The sequence below is a fragment of the Pseudopipra pipra genome, chromosome 1 (genome assembly GCF_036250125.1).
Source record: "Pseudopipra pipra isolate bDixPip1 chromosome 1, bDixPip1.hap1, whole genome shotgun sequence".
In the NCBI taxonomy this organism is placed as follows: Eukaryota; Metazoa; Chordata; class Aves; order Passeriformes; family Pipridae; genus Pseudopipra; species Pseudopipra pipra.
In genome coordinates this window covers 38,481,241-38,497,721 of record NC_087549.1, presented here as the reverse complement: position 1 = coordinate 38,497,721, position 16,481 = coordinate 38,481,241, and the positions used below count along the sequence as shown (strand labels likewise).

The 16,481-nt window shown below is 38.8% G+C and overlaps 1 protein-coding gene across 10 annotated transcripts in view; it reads left to right on the top strand.

The window, feature by feature from the left end:
- Positions 1–16,481, top strand: part of FAM110B (family with sequence similarity 110 member B) — a 114,222-nt gene that overhangs the window by 88,045 nt on the left and 9,696 nt on the right. For 7 of the 10 annotated variants that reach the window (XM_064652513.1, XM_064652539.1, XM_064652548.1 and 4 more), the window contains one exon: positions 8,247–8,313. The exons of 2 other annotated variants lie outside the window; for them this stretch is intronic. The gene's annotated coding sequence lies outside the window, so the exon portion shown is untranslated. Of the gene's footprint in view, positions 1–4,917; positions 5,014–8,246; positions 8,314–16,481 lie in introns of those variants that run through there. One more of the 10 variants, XM_064652564.1, reaches the window with a different exon arrangement.

The following is a 16,481-nucleotide window of genomic DNA, read 5'->3' as shown; positions in this document are numbered from 1 at the left end:
TGTTGTGCTGTTCGTTTTTACAACTGTCCCCATGTAGCAGGTCTTGATCTGACTTTTTTCTTGAAGAACTTAAAATGTGTTGTCTGGAGTAAAATTAAATATTTTGCAGTCAAATGCAAATATCCAACCCAAAAAGGTGAATGCTACTCCAGGTCAAGGTTCTATGTGTAAATCATATTCTGTTAGCAATTGAAGTGGAAAAATGGCTCTTAAATAGTTTTTTCTGCTGCTTCCCTATTTTTTCAATAATAAGTTTCCCCTGGTATTTCAAGAGCCTGTATACAGATATTGTATACTCTTACAGCAAATCCAAACACAGTTTAGCAGGGCAAAGCACAGTTGGAGACTGGCTCAGTGCCCAGAGCCTGCTTTTAACCTCTGCAAAGGCCCTTCTCTTTCTCAGCAATGCTGAGTGTGGTATAGATATTTCACATTTTCTTGCAGGAGAGAAAAAAGAAAATCTCAGGATAGAATTTCTGAATTTTAGTGAATCAGATGTAACGAGTACTGGCCTGAAAGAAGACATCAGATTATAAAGATCCTAAGAAACAGGATAAGGCATACTGTAAACATCCAGGTTAATGAGCAGAGAGCTATGGCACTTGATGAATTCTCATGTAATTTTTGAAGATATCCATTATCTCCCAGCTGAAAATTCACACACAGTTTTTCTGTGTAGATATTCTAAAAGCATTATGGTTTTCAGAATATGCGGTGTGAAACAGTAGGTTTTTAACTCTTTTTTTATGTGCTGAACACTAAATATTGTCTCATGTATGTAGGAATTTTGTGTGGCTAATTTAGACTTTGGACAGTACAGGTATATTTGAGAATTCCTGTGGGGTAATCCACACACTCATCAAGGAACTATTGACTGTAAGTTAAAGCAAGTAGTATGTCAAGAGATTGACTACTTGGTTTTTTGTTGTTATTTCTCACTGACTGAAGAAATTGGATGTGTCTCTCCATCCATAAAGTAAAGTAATCCCAACACAATATTGAACCACTCTTGAAAAGCTGTTGCTCATAGCATGATGCTCCTTTTGGAACTTGACATAACGTGCATCCTTTTACAAGGTGCATGCATAAAATATTAGAAAGGTGGAGTTTGTGACCTAGTTAGAAGTTATGTGCATGATCTCTTCTCCTTGGCTGAACTGAGAAAACAACTAGAGTGAGAGATATCTTTATATACAACAAACCTTGTCTTAATTTTTGGTTTGGTTTCTTTTAATGAAAGGGTTATTTATGAGTGCTCTTTTGATTTGGGGCTGAACATAAAATAGCTAGACATCAGAAAACTTAGTATGCACAGTGAAATTTAATTAGGTAACAGCATAAAAATCAAAGATTCTTTTGTAGAAAGGAAGCAAGAATCCCCTTTTGGTACTAGAAGCGCTTATGTAGCTAAGTCCTATTTTCATCTCCTCCTCTTCACCAAGAGGTGTTAGTAATAGGCACGTATGATCTACTGCCAAGGGTGATGGGTCAGGGATATGAGGAGGAATGGACTGCATTCCTTCATCTTGCACGGTGCCTTCTTCATATAGCAAAGGTGCATGAAGTCTAATTTTTTAAAAGGCACTCTTCAACTTTGTACATTCCAGTTTGAATGTACAGCTAAATTTGGTCTTCACAGACACCAAATCTCAGTTTGACTTCTGGGTGCTAAATAGCTCTCGAAAGTATGCACAGAATCTCTGAATTCAGGCTTAATTAACCATTCCGATGAAAAATTGAAGCCTAACTTTTTCAATACCTAAATTCATCTTTCTTTTTTTGGTAAAAATTTTGCAAAAGTATTATCTGTTTATAAAAATTTTTTTATATATATTAACATATATGGTAACTGTTGGGAAAGGTAATATGCATCAGATGTGCTCCAGTTTAACTGCTCCAACTTAAGTTATTTATTTCAAAAATTGCTTTTCTTTTGTGGTATATTAGGCAAAGCTAAATACAATTACATGTGTTCAAACATCTATTCAATGTTAACTCTCAGAATGAGAGGTTACCTGCAAATTTTTGTGACTCGTAATAATTGCGAGACTCAAAAAAAAAACCAAAAACCAACACATAACAACGACAACAAGAAAAAACCCAAAAGAAAAACCCACAAAAAAGCACAGCTATGGAAATGGAGAAGTAGAGGAATCCATTGTGGGAAACACCAGATACACGTTTTGAGAGAGATAAGACACTGACACATCCAGATGTGAGTATTTCATACAAAGCATCAAACCTTTTAAGTCACCTTATGCTGGCAGTACCAAAGCCAGCAAAATTTTGCCGTGTTTCATGCAGGCAAATGTCAGTGATGAATTGAATTGTATTAACTTAAACATTTTCCATTTCTCTTCTGTGGCTCCGTAACTGTCTTGGGTTTTGTTTTGTATTGTTTTTCTCATCTATTATATTGGGTTTTTGGTTTTGTTTTCAAAAAAGCAGTGAGATTCATATTTTTATGAAGAAAGAGGTGCTTGGGAGGTACTTAACATAATTTTTGTTTTCAGTTATGGCAAACATGTTGTAAGTAACCTATTCTGTGTTATGCAACTTGTGGTTCCAACCTCCTGCTGTATTACATGCACTGTGTACTCCTCAGCAGAGCACAAGCAGCAACTTCGAGCTTCTTCTCCTCTCATTTAGAGGTTGGACAGCTTGGGCACACAGCATTCCTCTCTGTGTGTCTGCACATGTCAGTGTGTGGTCTCCTAATTAAGATTTGTTGTCATCCAGATAGTTCAAATAAAGTTTCATGTGTGGTTGTCACTTTTCCTGTTGTAGTATTTCTATGATTTTAATGTTCCAAGGACAAGACTTCTCTGAACATGCATGAAGGCAAAAAGCAGACCAGCCGTGGAAAGTATATTTAGGTATAAATATTTTAGCATTTCATATGGAGGACAGACTGCAAGATGCTTTTAGTTGGCATGATGTTGTCTTCCTGAGAATTGTTTTATAATAATTTTGTTCCATTTTTCTTTTGTTTCAGTTTCCATTATCAAGGGGAAAGAGTCTTTGCTTTAATTATTCTTCATTAAGATTCATATCTCTGAGTTTAAACTGAGATAAGCTTTGGCAATTCTCAGGTTGTGGATATCTAAAGAGAAGTGAGGTTCTGGCTCAGGAAGCAAACTCCTTGTTTTCCAGCAAGTAAAAAAAAGAAGAATCAACTACGCTCCCTAAATCTTCACCATGGTGCCTGTGTGCTTACCCCAGGCACAGGGCACACCGTGCATCTGAGTTAAGAGATGCTTAAGAAGATATGTCTTGACAATGCCTTTGAGAATTTGTTCTGAGATATGTCCCTCTGCTGATAGTATCCAGGAGGGATAGATGTCTCTTTCATTCATTAGATGTATCTCAAAGAAGAAGTCCAGATGTTAGACTGGCCTCATTCTCCATTTTAAAATCCCCACTGGGATCTTGCTTACATGGACAAACACATTGGTCATACCTTCCTCTCAGATTTTGAAATTTTGAATATGCAGTGTCAGTCACAAGACTCAGAGGTTTTTTTTCTTATAGCCTGGTGCTTTTTATTGTAAGGATATTGTGATGACAAGGGACCAGCTAAAAGGCCTACTGGTCTGTAGCTATGCATGTTCCACTTGCATTTCAATGACTCTTAGTTCTAAAGGTCTCAACCCCGATATTAAGATATTACTTAATGAGTCTTCTAAACGTGTCGTGTTACTAGAATCTTCTGGCACCACAGATGGAAGGAGAACTGTCCTGACAGCAGCCAGTCTGCATGTGGATATCCTCAAGTCAGTCAGTCTTGAAAAGGAGCCGTCACTCTTTCCTGAACAATTTGCATGTCCTTTTGCTTACCAAATTAAAAAAAAATACATATCTGCGAATGGTAGAAATGTTTAGAATTTATCTAGCTACAAACCTAATTTTAAGATCCTCAGATCTCATAGTGGTTTTTAAAGTTTTTCACTTGACCTTGATTTCTCCAGCAGATAAAGAGAGACTGTTGAAATTAGGATAATGAGCCATTGCAGTATGCCATCTGCCCAGCCATTGTGGAGTGTTTTTCTAGGCATTCCAGAAAGATTTTTTTGGAGAGAAATTTGAATGAGTGTGGGATTTTATAGAGAAAAAAAACTAAAGAGAAATGTCAGTTCAGAGGAGAATGTGGTAGTTCACACCCATATAATTGGTTATTTGAAAAATATTGAAGAAGTTAATATTTTTTTTTAGTCTATGTCTAGTCCAGAGTTTCTTACCTTGGTTTGAGTACTTCCTGTCCTGGTGCTAGGTATTTTCTGCCCTTACAAAGGAGATTAAAGCTTCTAGCTGAAGCTCAGGTAGTAAACCAGCTCAGCGTCATGAATTTTTGTAATTTTGAGAAGTCTGACATCAGCTGTCCTTGTGCTGGTTTAGATCTGAGATGGTTGAAAGTATTTTTTATTTTTTCTTTCTCTTTATTTTCTCTTTCTCTTTTTTTTTTCCCCAAAAGAGAACTGAAAAGGTAAGGACAGTTGCTTTAATTATTCATTCTGAGGCCAGAATTCAACTATATTCCATTCACCTGTCTAGCCTGTCTAGTAGGAGCCAGTGACCAATCAGTTCTTTGCACAGATCTTATCTACCAGGTCTTTGGCACTATATCAGCATATCTTTTGTTGAGTTTTAGGAGGAGCACTGTGGGAACACTTATTGTTCCTAAAAGAAAATACTGTGGAGGCCAGTCTTTCCTGTAGAAGTGAGGCAGGTTGGATGGAGCTCTGAGCAACCTGGTCTAGTAGAAGGTGTCCCTGTCCATGGTAGAATGGTTGGAACTAGAGAACTTAAGGGTCCCTTGCAACCCAAACTGTTCTATGTTTCTATGACATGAATCTGCTGATGCTGGCCCTGTTAAGTTATTTAAATGGAAAAAAAGATCTAAGAAAGAGTGTCAATGAGAAATAAGTGGAATGGTAACTGTGCACAGCTGTCAGTGCACACCATGGCAGCCATGCTGATAGGGGTGCTTCACTGTGCCCTGCCTGCAGGGAGCAGGTCTGTCCATCACCAGAAAGAAGCACTGAGCTCTCAGTGGTCATATGTGCTAGCAAACATTTTCAAACTCTACTCTGCATACAGTATAAAACTGTATGGCAACATACCTTGCTGTATTTTCAGCTGAACCATACATCTACAGGAGAAACGAAATCTTGGACCCCCAGAAAGAAGTCCAAGAAAGAATTAAAAAGCACCAAAAACTCAACTATATTAGTTGTCAGACATAAGGTCTGTTGCCTTCTTGGAGGCCAGGCATTTGGTAGAGGTTTATCCCAACCAGGTTGGTTCTTCCAGTGCACAGCTGGCCACATATTGTACTGCAAATTCCACATAAGGAGTGGGACAAGCAAAGCCTGTTTATTTATCATCTTCCTTTTGTCTTTTCTTGGAGAAAAACAAATGTGTGTAACTTGGTGGTGGCCTTTCTGGGTTGCTCTGTGTTAGGACTGGGCCATACAGGTAGATAGCTGGGGGAGTCAGGGGTCTGGCATGGTGCTTGCAAAAGGGACAAGGTTTTCTGAAGACATTAAAATTATACTCACATGAGTAATTAGAACTTGAGAAATATTTATATGACACTTCTTACGCTAAACAGTATATTAAATTGGGAAAGGAGAATTTGGTGCCTTTAGTTATGCTGATAAGTTCTTCCACTGAAATTTTTGCTACATTCTTTGTTTTCTCTACTTTTTCTTGCAGTTGCATGTTTATCTTTAAAAATAGTCACTGTAATGTATTTGGTCCCTCTCAGCTGTGTTAAGTGTTGGGTTGATTAGGAAGTTTCTCTGAAATGTGTTGCTAAAGGTCACTATCTTGGACTGATAAAGTGCTGCTGGAGATTTATTACCAGAACAGTTCATCCACTTGAAACAGTGCAATTAATATATGGTTCTGCCTTGGGCTATTCATCCTGCAGCTACAAAATCCAGTGCTGCCTGTGGTGGAAGGATTTGCTCTCCTGTTGGTGGAGACATGAGTCCTCACAGAGGGTTGTCCACAGTGGTGCTTCATGGTTCCATGTACAAGATGCATAATCCCAGGAATATTGTGCTGACATGTTGAAGAACTTTCGTAGTACTTGGTCTGACCCCACATTACTCTATAAGCCTTATCCATTAACGGTTTTGTCAGTGCACACTCCTTTTGCAGGTGCTAAATGGCATTGTTGGTTTTTTGTTCCATAGCATGAATGTTGAAACCAGTCATGCACTGAAAAGCTCCACAGAACGTTAATCTGTTTGAGTTTTGTGTGTATATCTTCTTTAGTCATTTCTGTCCTGGGTCCTGGTACAAGTTCGGTGAAGTCCATGTAGTGTGTCCCTTCCTGGTGATTTCACAGTTTAATGGATACTCTCTCAGGAAATCTTTGAGACCTGAAGCAGTATGTTTACTGTGGAACCGGAGGATTGTGGCAACCCACTGTATAAGAGCTACTCCAGGATTAATACTTCTACTTTTGTTACTATGACCTCTTTCTAACACTTAGAAGATGCAATAGGCTATACATTTTTACCATAGTATACACTATATAGTGTTCACTATACAATAACTATTTGTTAGTCATATGCTGACAGTCATATCAGAAATGTGTCTATTTGAATTACTAGTATTGGAGTAAACCACATGTATGTGAGTTTTTATGTCTGTATACTTGTATCAGTAAAAAAATAAAACTGTATACTTGTTGGTATGGGAAGTAGTGAACTTTCTGGTGCATGCCCTTATGTGTTGTCTGTGTTCTGGAGTTCTCTTAAAAACCATTGTGCTGATGAGTCTTCCTCAGCTTGGCATTTCTGCCCTTCTGCTGACTGTCACCAGCCTCACAGCAGAGAGGAAAACTGCTTCTTCCCTCACTCCATCACTGCCTTTTTGTGCATAAAAAGATGTGTAGAAAGGCTGCATTCTGCAGCAGAGCTGTTTTCCTCCCAAGTGAATATACTGACTTATTTTTACAACTATTTTTAGCAGGTGACACAAAATACAAATGTTTGGATTTTTTTTCTGTGTGTATTTTAATATCTTGTTTAAATCCTCAAAAAGGAGCTAATAATTTTGGAGAGAAAAAGGAGAAGGTATTGCATATGAAATGAAAGATGTATTGATTGACTGGCAAGGAGTACGGTACTGCTATAGTTTAAAAAAGCATTGTCTAAAATAGGTGCTTTAGGAAAGGGGAAGAGGGCTAAGAAAAAAAGAAAGCAAAATTTATACTTTTTCTGTAGTTTTGTGCCACCAGTTGAACACTATGGTTCTCCCATTAATACAATAATCACTTCAAATAGATGGTTCCGTGCAGGGCTAAGGGTTGGACTTCATGATCTTCGTTGATCCTTCCAACTCAGCTGATTCTGTGATTCTCTGAAAAGTGAATAAGCAATTCCTAGTAGACCTATAAAAATTAAATAGTAGGTCATTAGTTGTCATTAGTTTGGAATATATCCTGTCACCTCTCCCAGCAGGGAGGTGGGGAAGGTTTTTTAAGCACACAAATATTTTGCTCTTTGACCTTAACTCTGAATATGGAAAAACAGATCATCACTGTAGATTCCATATTTTGATGTCAAAATCAACTAGCAGCTGCCCTGAAATAACACTAACATTTACGTGTTAATGTTTTCTCTCCATTACTTGCAAAGTAGCTGACACTGATTCCATGCCCTACCAAAGCTGTGTCATAAAAATAGTGCTGGGTTTTTTTCTTTACAGTATTTTCTCTCTTCTTCATTTGAAAATAGTGAAAAACAAAACAAAATGATTGTTTATCTGTAGCAAGAACTTAAAATGCAGAATTTCATGTTGTCCTTTGTAAGTGAATTAAAAATTGCATTTAGACATTTGGCCCTGTTTACATTTATACATTGATCCACAGCATGGATGCAATTTATCTTGCACCTCAGATGCTGTCGTATGTGAGCTTGTGTTCTGAGATTTCCCAAATGACTTTTTAATTAGTTGTTGTTATTACACAGCTCATAGATTTTTTTTCCAGTGCACAGCCACGTTGATTTCATCACTTATCTTTCACGTGAAATAATCCTGATTGCTGTTGTGGCTGCCTTGCACTTCTTACCCTCACTTCTGCTGACATGGACCAACCTTAGTGTGTGGTTTCCATGACCTTCAACATCACAGCAACACGGACCTGTATGCAGCTTCAGTGTTACTGTTATGTTGTGTTTTGGTTTTTTTAATGCCTTTTTTCATATTTTGTTTTCTTGTCTTTTTTTCAGAACCCCCTGGAACATTACATTCCCCTGTTAAGAGCTTGGACAAGAGTTTGGCATTCCGCTTTTGCAGGTACCTTTCTGAATTAAAATGGGCACTTTTTCCCGGGGGTTGATAAAAGGAGGGCAATTCCAGAAGGACTTTACCATGTCTTCTTCTGCTGTCTGGGGAGCTGCAAATATATAGCTCAGTACTGTTTCAGAAGGATTGAGGCTTGCTCTTGCTGGCCTCAGTCACGCAGCAACTTATGTGTCAGTGTTGCAGAATCCTTTTTGGAAGTACTTCAGTAGTTCCAGGCTTTTTCTCACCCTCTATTCCCAACCTGTACTTTAGTTACAACCATACCATTCAGTAGGTTGTGTTAGGTTTTTACGATGGAAACCTCCAGTGTAAGTGAACGCTTCTAGCCTTAGTCCTCCAGAGCTGTTATTTATTCCTGTTATTTATCTGAATCCTTTTTGGAAGTATTCCAGTAGTTCCAGGCTTTTTCTCATCCCATATTCCCAACCTGTAATTTGGTTACAATTTTTCCATTCAGTAGATTGCATTAGCTTTTTGTATAGGAGACCTTCACTGTAAGCGAGCACTTGTAGCCTTAGTGCTTCAGAGCTTTTTGTTATTTATTTGGTTATTGCTACTACATTCAAAACATGGGATCACAGAGAATCACAGAACGGGTAAGGTTGGAAGGAACCACGATGGGCCTTTCGTGAATCTGTGCTGACTACTCCTGATGACCTTCTTGTCATCCATGTGGATAGAGATGGCCTCCAGAATGAGGCACTTCATCACCTTTACAGGGATGAAGGTGAGGCTGACTGGCTGGTAGTTCCCTGTGTCCTCTCTCCTGGCCTTTTTGAAGGCTGTATTGCTTTCTTCCAGTCCTCAGGTAGAAGTCCATCCAGAACATGCTGAGCTTGATCTCAAGGTCTGAGCAGGAGATGAGCATTACAGCTTAAAATCTTATTCATCGCTAAAGCTCTTAAAGAAAAGGGGGAAATCCAGTATCTCATCCAGTGGAAAGAATAGCTTCATCCTTGGTAAATACAAGGAAACTAGAAACCCAGAAGGGCAGGAGGTGATGCCAGCTGTACATGTAGCACATTGTACCAATGGTTGTACAATTCTTGAAAGACCAATAGGGCACTTCTAATATTTCACTGTAGCAAAGAGAAAAATTAGTAATCAATGTCTTATGTGTCATGTGTCAAATCAGCAACACACTTCACTAATATTTAGTTTTAATTCCACTCAGTAGAAAGCATTTCATGTTCATCTGTTTCCAATCACCATATTTGGCTCAAGAACATAAATTTGCATCGTGTGGGGTCTTTAATAATTATCACTGCTGTTTTATTTAAAGACAAAAATGTTAAGTCTGAGAGTACACATGGCTAATTTAAGGGTAGAAATCTGTTCCCAGAATGTAGAAATCATCTCAGAAGCCATTTCTGTCAGCTGAGAAAATTAGGAACTTGAAATTCCAGATATGTTGTAGTGCAAAATTAAAGGCAGCAAAACCATTTTAGCTGTGCCAAGGGCTGACACGAGGAACATTCAAAGCCTGGTAAGCGATTTGTGTTAGGTTTTGTGATCACAAGTTAACCTATCCTAATTTTACAGTCACATTTCATATTTTTGCCTTCCTGATGCCATTCTGTATAGGATTTATTTCTGCCATCCTCGAAATGGGATTCAGTGTTTTGCATTCATACAGATGCTGCAGGAGGTCTGTAGTTTTGTTGGAAATATATTGCTCAGTTTGCCAACAGAAAAGATTGGATTTGTGATTTATGACGAAAGCAGCATTCAGTCCTGGCTGCAGTGACACAGCCCTTTTTATTAGCTTTTAAAGAATGTCTCGGAACCAGTCCAGATCAGTGATGAGCTGGTGCTAGTGAGTGAGGGACATCTTCAATGGAGGGATGTGGTTCCCCAGCAGTGATGGGGATAGTGTGCTGGCAGGGCAGCTGGACAGGAGAGTTGCCTTTATGCAGCAGGCATGAGCAGATGAAAAGACAGAGATCAGGTGTCCTCACTTGAGGCTTGGCACCTTGGTTGCTGCATCATATTATTTTTATGGCTTAGGCAGCTTAGCCCTGAGATACTCTAGTTCAGTTAACTACTTAAAAAGTTTGCTGATACTCATCTCTCAAGAAGTTAAAGCAGTAGCTATAAGTTTGGGATATCTCTATCCAATTTCTAGGTTTGGAATAAATTTCCTTTGTTACTTTGGGCAGTCATTCTCAATCGTGTGTTTAATTTTCAGTTTGGAGATTTATCTTCATTTACAAAGAGGGGAGATCTGTTCATGTGGCTGTGTATCACAAATCTTAGAGGAGAATGGATATATAGCAATGATGGAGTAGTCTGATACTAGAAGGGAGGGTAGGAATGGAGGAATAGTTAAAACAGTTTTTTTAAGCAGTAGTCTATGGCACTTGTGAGAACACGGTCAAGAGCATCTCTAGTTCAGGACTCCCCAGGGACAAGCCAATTGTGTATCTCATCATGCAATCAGCACATAAAGGGAACTGAAGCATTGCCAAAAAGAACTGGATTTACCGAGTTTGCTGGATTTACTCCACTATTCATTTTCCTCTTCAAAGTGCACAGGGCTCTGAGGTGGGTATCCTTCTGTGATCTCTTCCTGCCAACCACCCCACTACCAGCTCCTTCACCACCAGCCTTCTAGGCTCAGTGGACAGCCTGCCCCAGGCACGGGGGCTGCAGCAGAGAGATGTATCTCTTTGCTGCAACCCTAAAGTGGTCTGGGTTAGCAAGAGCTTTGCTTCAGGAGAATCTTCATGCCAGCTTTGTTCCTCCTGCAGGTTATATGAGCTGTGAGAGAGGAGAGGAGGAAGAGCCCTTGAGGTGTCTCTTCCACTTTCCTATGATCTCCCTCTGTCCTTGTAATCTACTCCTTCATGCCAATCGTTTGGTGCTCCTTTCTCTATTCCCAACACCTTTTCCTCTCTGATCTTTCCCTGGTGATTGCATTTCTCCTCTACCTCTCCATGTCTTGGCATTTCTTGGTCTTCTTGTGTCTGTCCACACACTCTAAATTCCAGTCTTAGGGGTTTTTAGTTTGTTTGTTTGTTTGTTTTCTTGGCACTGGGATGCTTTAACTCTCACTGTCTTCCTCTTCATTTAATTAAATACACTGGTCATGACTTGATACAGCTTTTGTTTTCTTTAAGATAATGAGGGTTTTGTGGTTTGTTAAAATTTGTGGTCAGGAAGAATTTCCATCATAACTTCATCAGACCCTCAGATATGCAAAAACTATTCAGGAGTCTGATTTCTTAAATGCAACTTTCTAAGAACATTGTTTTAGTGAAGAGTCATTAATTTAAACAGTAATACAAAAACACACTCCGAGTGTCAAACTTGGATATTAAACAGAAGTTTGGATGCCCATTAACAAGTAGCTAACTGAATGTTCATCTTCAGTTAAATAGGTTGCAAACAGTTTGTGAAGATCTGTGGTTTTAACATGTGGGCTCTGTAGGCACATATTTCCCACATGGAAATCAAGAAGGAAATATACTCAGTGTATTCTAACATCTCTGCCTCAACAACTGCAGTAAATACTGGTAGTCTGAGGTGTTACACACGCAGGCATGTGATCATGCTGTGCACGTGCAGTGTAGCACTTGCGTTGAGTTATACAGCTATATCATTGATTGCAACGTCATAATAACATAGAAGACCTAAATTGCATTGTGTTTCAGAGCCAAAATTGGTATTTTTAACCATCAGCTTGAAGTAGTATTAAATATACAGACCTGTCTTCGAGACGTAGTGCTTTGCGGTCCCTCAGTTTTCTTTCTTGACTTCTAACACCATGTATCTTTAGACTTGAGGCTGGAGGAAAGGAGAATGAACTATTCTGTGCTATGGGAAAATGTCATCTTCTCTAGAGAAAATAAGTCAAAAATAAGAGAGCGTTCATGGAGTTGTCCTGACGGTTGCAGTGCCCTGGAACACTGCTGTAAGTCATGTGTGGTTTGTTTTTGTTGGATTTTTTCCCAGTTATTAGTTTTAAAAGACTTGATTGGTTTTTACATAGTCAAAATTTTTATAGCACACTTATTTAAGAAAAAAATGTGCAATATTTCATATGTGTAAAGTTTCAATGCTTACAAATGGTTAACTCAGGGCAATTAGATTGTAGAAATTACTTTAAAACAGCCGTGCTGACCTTACTGCAGTAATAGCTCATGTTACAAAAAAGGCTGTTTAATACAAAGAGCTTTGGCAAAAAAGATCCCACAGCTAATCAGAAAAGCAGCTCAAAGTCCACAGTTGTCAGAATTAGGCCACTCTATTGTACTGCCCTGGCTGAACATTATCATTTTTCTAAAGGTATTGGTTTTACCATACTCATTTTTCAATTGTGCCTACTGTACTACCTATTAAAGGTGGCCTTGTGGGTTCCTAATATCAGTAAGAGACATTAATTGGCTATATTTTAATATTTATTTCTAAAGATGAAACAGTTGTGTTCCTGTATAGAGTTTATTAAAAAGAATTTTCCATGTAACAAGATAAGCTGTTAGGAGAGAAAATATTTAAATATCTATAATCTAGATGGCTTTCTGGTTTCTTGCTTGTAAAATTTTGGCAAGTAATATAAGAAATATTCCATATACTTGGGCACTATTTTTTTCAAATATGTTTTCAGAACATGTAAGAAACTTCAGAAAGGTGCTATTAAGCTTTGTTTTGAAACCATGAAAATAAGTATTTTTAAAAGATTCTCTTTCTAATTAAATTTCTAAAGGAAAGGAAATTTTAAGTATGATTTTTTTTTTTCCATTTATAATAGCTCTTTATGGTTGCTGGTTTTTTCACTGCAAAAATTGTTGGAATTGTTTCTCTTTTCTGGACTGTATTTGTTTACTTGGGGTCTTCATTTATTTGAACATTTCTGGAGTTTTGCAGGGTTAGTAACTGCAAGTGAATGTCTAACTGCTGTTTTCTTTGTGGGTTTATGGTTATTTCTCAGACAAAATCTGTTCCTAGCTATAATACTGTGTTCCTTTAATGTATTCCTCATTGTAAACAGTTTTAGAGAAATTTTGACAATAAATAAAAGTCTAAACATGGCAACTTGAGATTTCAGGGCTTTTGGCCTCTTATGACAGTCTGGTAAATTTTTTCCTTTCCCACAAGAAGAAACTGGCAGCGGCATTTGTGTACATAAAATTAGAGATTGCTGCACTCTTCTGATAAATGAGAAACTGGATCAAATCCTTAGTCCCCAAGCTGGGGCAAGTTTCCCACCTCCTGAGGAAGAACCAAACTGATCTCCCTGTTTCAGCTGAAATGTCCTACTTGCTAGAAATTACTTAGTTGCACTGGAGCAGGTTAGTAGTCCAGTTTCTTTGCCAAGTACCTTATGTGGTCTTTTTTACTCTTTCCTTTATTTAAAGAAAACTTGGAAATACTTTTTCTTTCAAAGTGGAAGCCTTTCAAAGGACGTGCTGGAGAAGAGACTGTCTCTACATACTGAATCACAGAACTGCTATAGTCCACAGAACAGATCATATAGTCCAACCCCTCTGCCAAGGAAAGGTCACCTAGAGCAGATTACACAGGAATGTGTCCAGGTGGATTTTGAATGTCTCCAGAGAAGGAGATTTCCACAACCTCCCTGGGCAGCCTATTCCGGTGCTCTGCCCCCCCCAATGTAAAAAATTTCTTTCTCATATTGAGTGGAACTTCTTGTGTTTTAGATTATGGCCATTGCTCCTCATCCTGTTGCTGGGCACCACTGAAAAGAGTCTGGCACCATCCTCTTGACACCACCTTTGAGATATTTGTATAATACTAGGTATAGCCTAGTACTTCAAGTATCTGCCCTGGAGGGCTGGTTCTAGTCTGCACTCTAAAATCAAGTGGAGGAAGTGTTTCCTTTGTTATCCTCAGCAACACTGACTTCATTTTTAGGGCTGGCAGGTACCTGCTGGATAAGATAGTGTGAATGAGTAAGCTGGGCAAGGAAATCCTTGGTTCCTCTACAGCATGAGAGTGACTATCAGTCTTAGTTATGTGCATGTCTGTTAGTAGAAATAAGAACTTCACCTATGCTGGGTGGCAGGGGTGTGCAGGGCATCGCCATGGGCCTCTTCCCCTGAACATCCCTTCTGTCCTACATGGTTAAGTTCATTCCAGATTTCTCACCGTTCTTTTCCATAGAAAATAAATAGGGGAGATGGGCAACCACAGAAGTCAAATATGGGACATGGGGAAGGTGTCCAGGTTTTGACTTGCTATGATGTTCAGGACATACATAGCTGGGGAGTTGTATGCAGACAGAAGAGCCCAGAAGTGCTTCCCAATTTATTAGTTGAGGCAAAAAATACTGGCAGAGGAACATATGCTTCAAGGTGAGATCCAAGCTTAAATATCAGATACTCAAGATTTTATGAACACTGCTGTCACTTAAATGGTGAACAGAGAGACTTTGTTTTCCCAAAGATTCTGCCATTTTAGGTGTGCGTATTTCAGTGCTGATTAGTTTTTAGTGCTCAGCTTGAGGGTGCTTTCATAGGTTTGCGTGAAGCAAAATGCCAAATATCCAAGGGAGGTCATGTTGCCTTGCTGCAGTAGCTATGGAGGTGAACTTACAGAAGTCTCCTGGTTTTGGGTCATCAAGTCTTTGGCTACAAGTCTGTCTTGGTAGACAGACCATTTAATATAAACATTCATTTTGAAAATCCATACTTTCCCTTTATCCATTTAAATCTGGCTCGATTTCTTAATATTTCAACATTTACATGCAGAAGTTCTTTTAAGCCAAGGTGATTAATGTTTTAGGGCTTACTTCATAGTGTAAGACCAAGTCTGATTCTGTATCTGCACCAGTGGTGACAAGTATGCTGCAGTAGAGTGCTTTAGCATTCATACAAGTTTTCATTTAAAGGATTTAGTACTGTGTTTAATTTATCTCAGTGTGTCAAATGGCTCAGAATTGGCATTTTGAAAATGCTGCTGTCAAGGTGTATGTTCTATAGGTGAGTTAATGGTAATCATTATATTGGTGAGGATGCTGGAGAATTTGTTTCCCAGCTGCCTTGTTACTGATGACACTTATGCTCCTGTTGTTGAGGACTAGACTTCACAGTGTTCCGGGGGGCACGTGGGTGACTGATGTATGGAATCTGAAAATCCTGCTAATGAGACAGCGTATCTGTGGTAGTACTAGAAGGAGAGTGCTTTGCAGGCATATCTCTGCATTTTTGAGATAGAAGATTTTTATTTCCTTCTTCACAAGTGCATATGATTTCTACTGAACCTATTGCCACAAAGATTTGGTTAGCTTAGAATACGTCTCACTCTTAAAATGGACTTGTTAAGAATTACCATGGATTTGAGATAGGAACTAAAATGAGTAGTGTTCCATTTAAAATACTTTTGCTGAGCTTCATAATTAAAATCATTTTGTTGTTCTGCCTCCCTCTGTTTTCTCCCAGTGTGCAACAGTGACCCCCAATTAAATTTTTTTTACCCCACACATTGGAAACATTACCAGTGGGAACAAAGATGGTTTACCAGGATGCCAAATCCAAGCATGGCTGTGAAGGACAGCTGCCAGGAACAAGGAGATGAGGTGCTAGCTTTTCCTATCAGTAGAGAAGAAAGGAAAAGTGTAGGGCAGATAGCACTGCTGCTTCAACTAGACCAGAGCAGGAGTTACTGCATCTTACAAATCGAGATGGTGCAATGGGGAAGCAGTTTGAAGAGAAGGTAGAGAAGTAGCAGAGAAGTAAAAGTCCCCTTTTTCCAGAGAGGAGGGACCAAGCAGCTGTGACATGGTACAGTAGGAACCCCAGGGTTTGATGAACCTCTGAAATGTGACAGAGCACCAGGTCCAGGGATCCTGTATTGAAGAAGGGGGTTATGTTGATTTCTAAAAATGCAGAAGAGATCCTGGGAAACTTGTGTAGGCCCAGGACACCACAGGATAAATTGGAAATTGTGGTCTTGTTGTAGGGAGGAGACTATAAACTTAAAACATGGTTGGTATGGAGAGATGCAAAATTAAAAGATAAAAATGGTTTGGACTTGTGACCATTGACACTGGCTGATGAACAGAGAGTAAGGATGTTTCCTCTAAAGCTTTGAGAAGTGTTTAGAGCATCACTCTCATAAAATGCACACTGAAATAAAAATATTCACATAAGGCTAGAGTTACAAATCTAATAAAAATTACATTCCTTATTATACTTTTT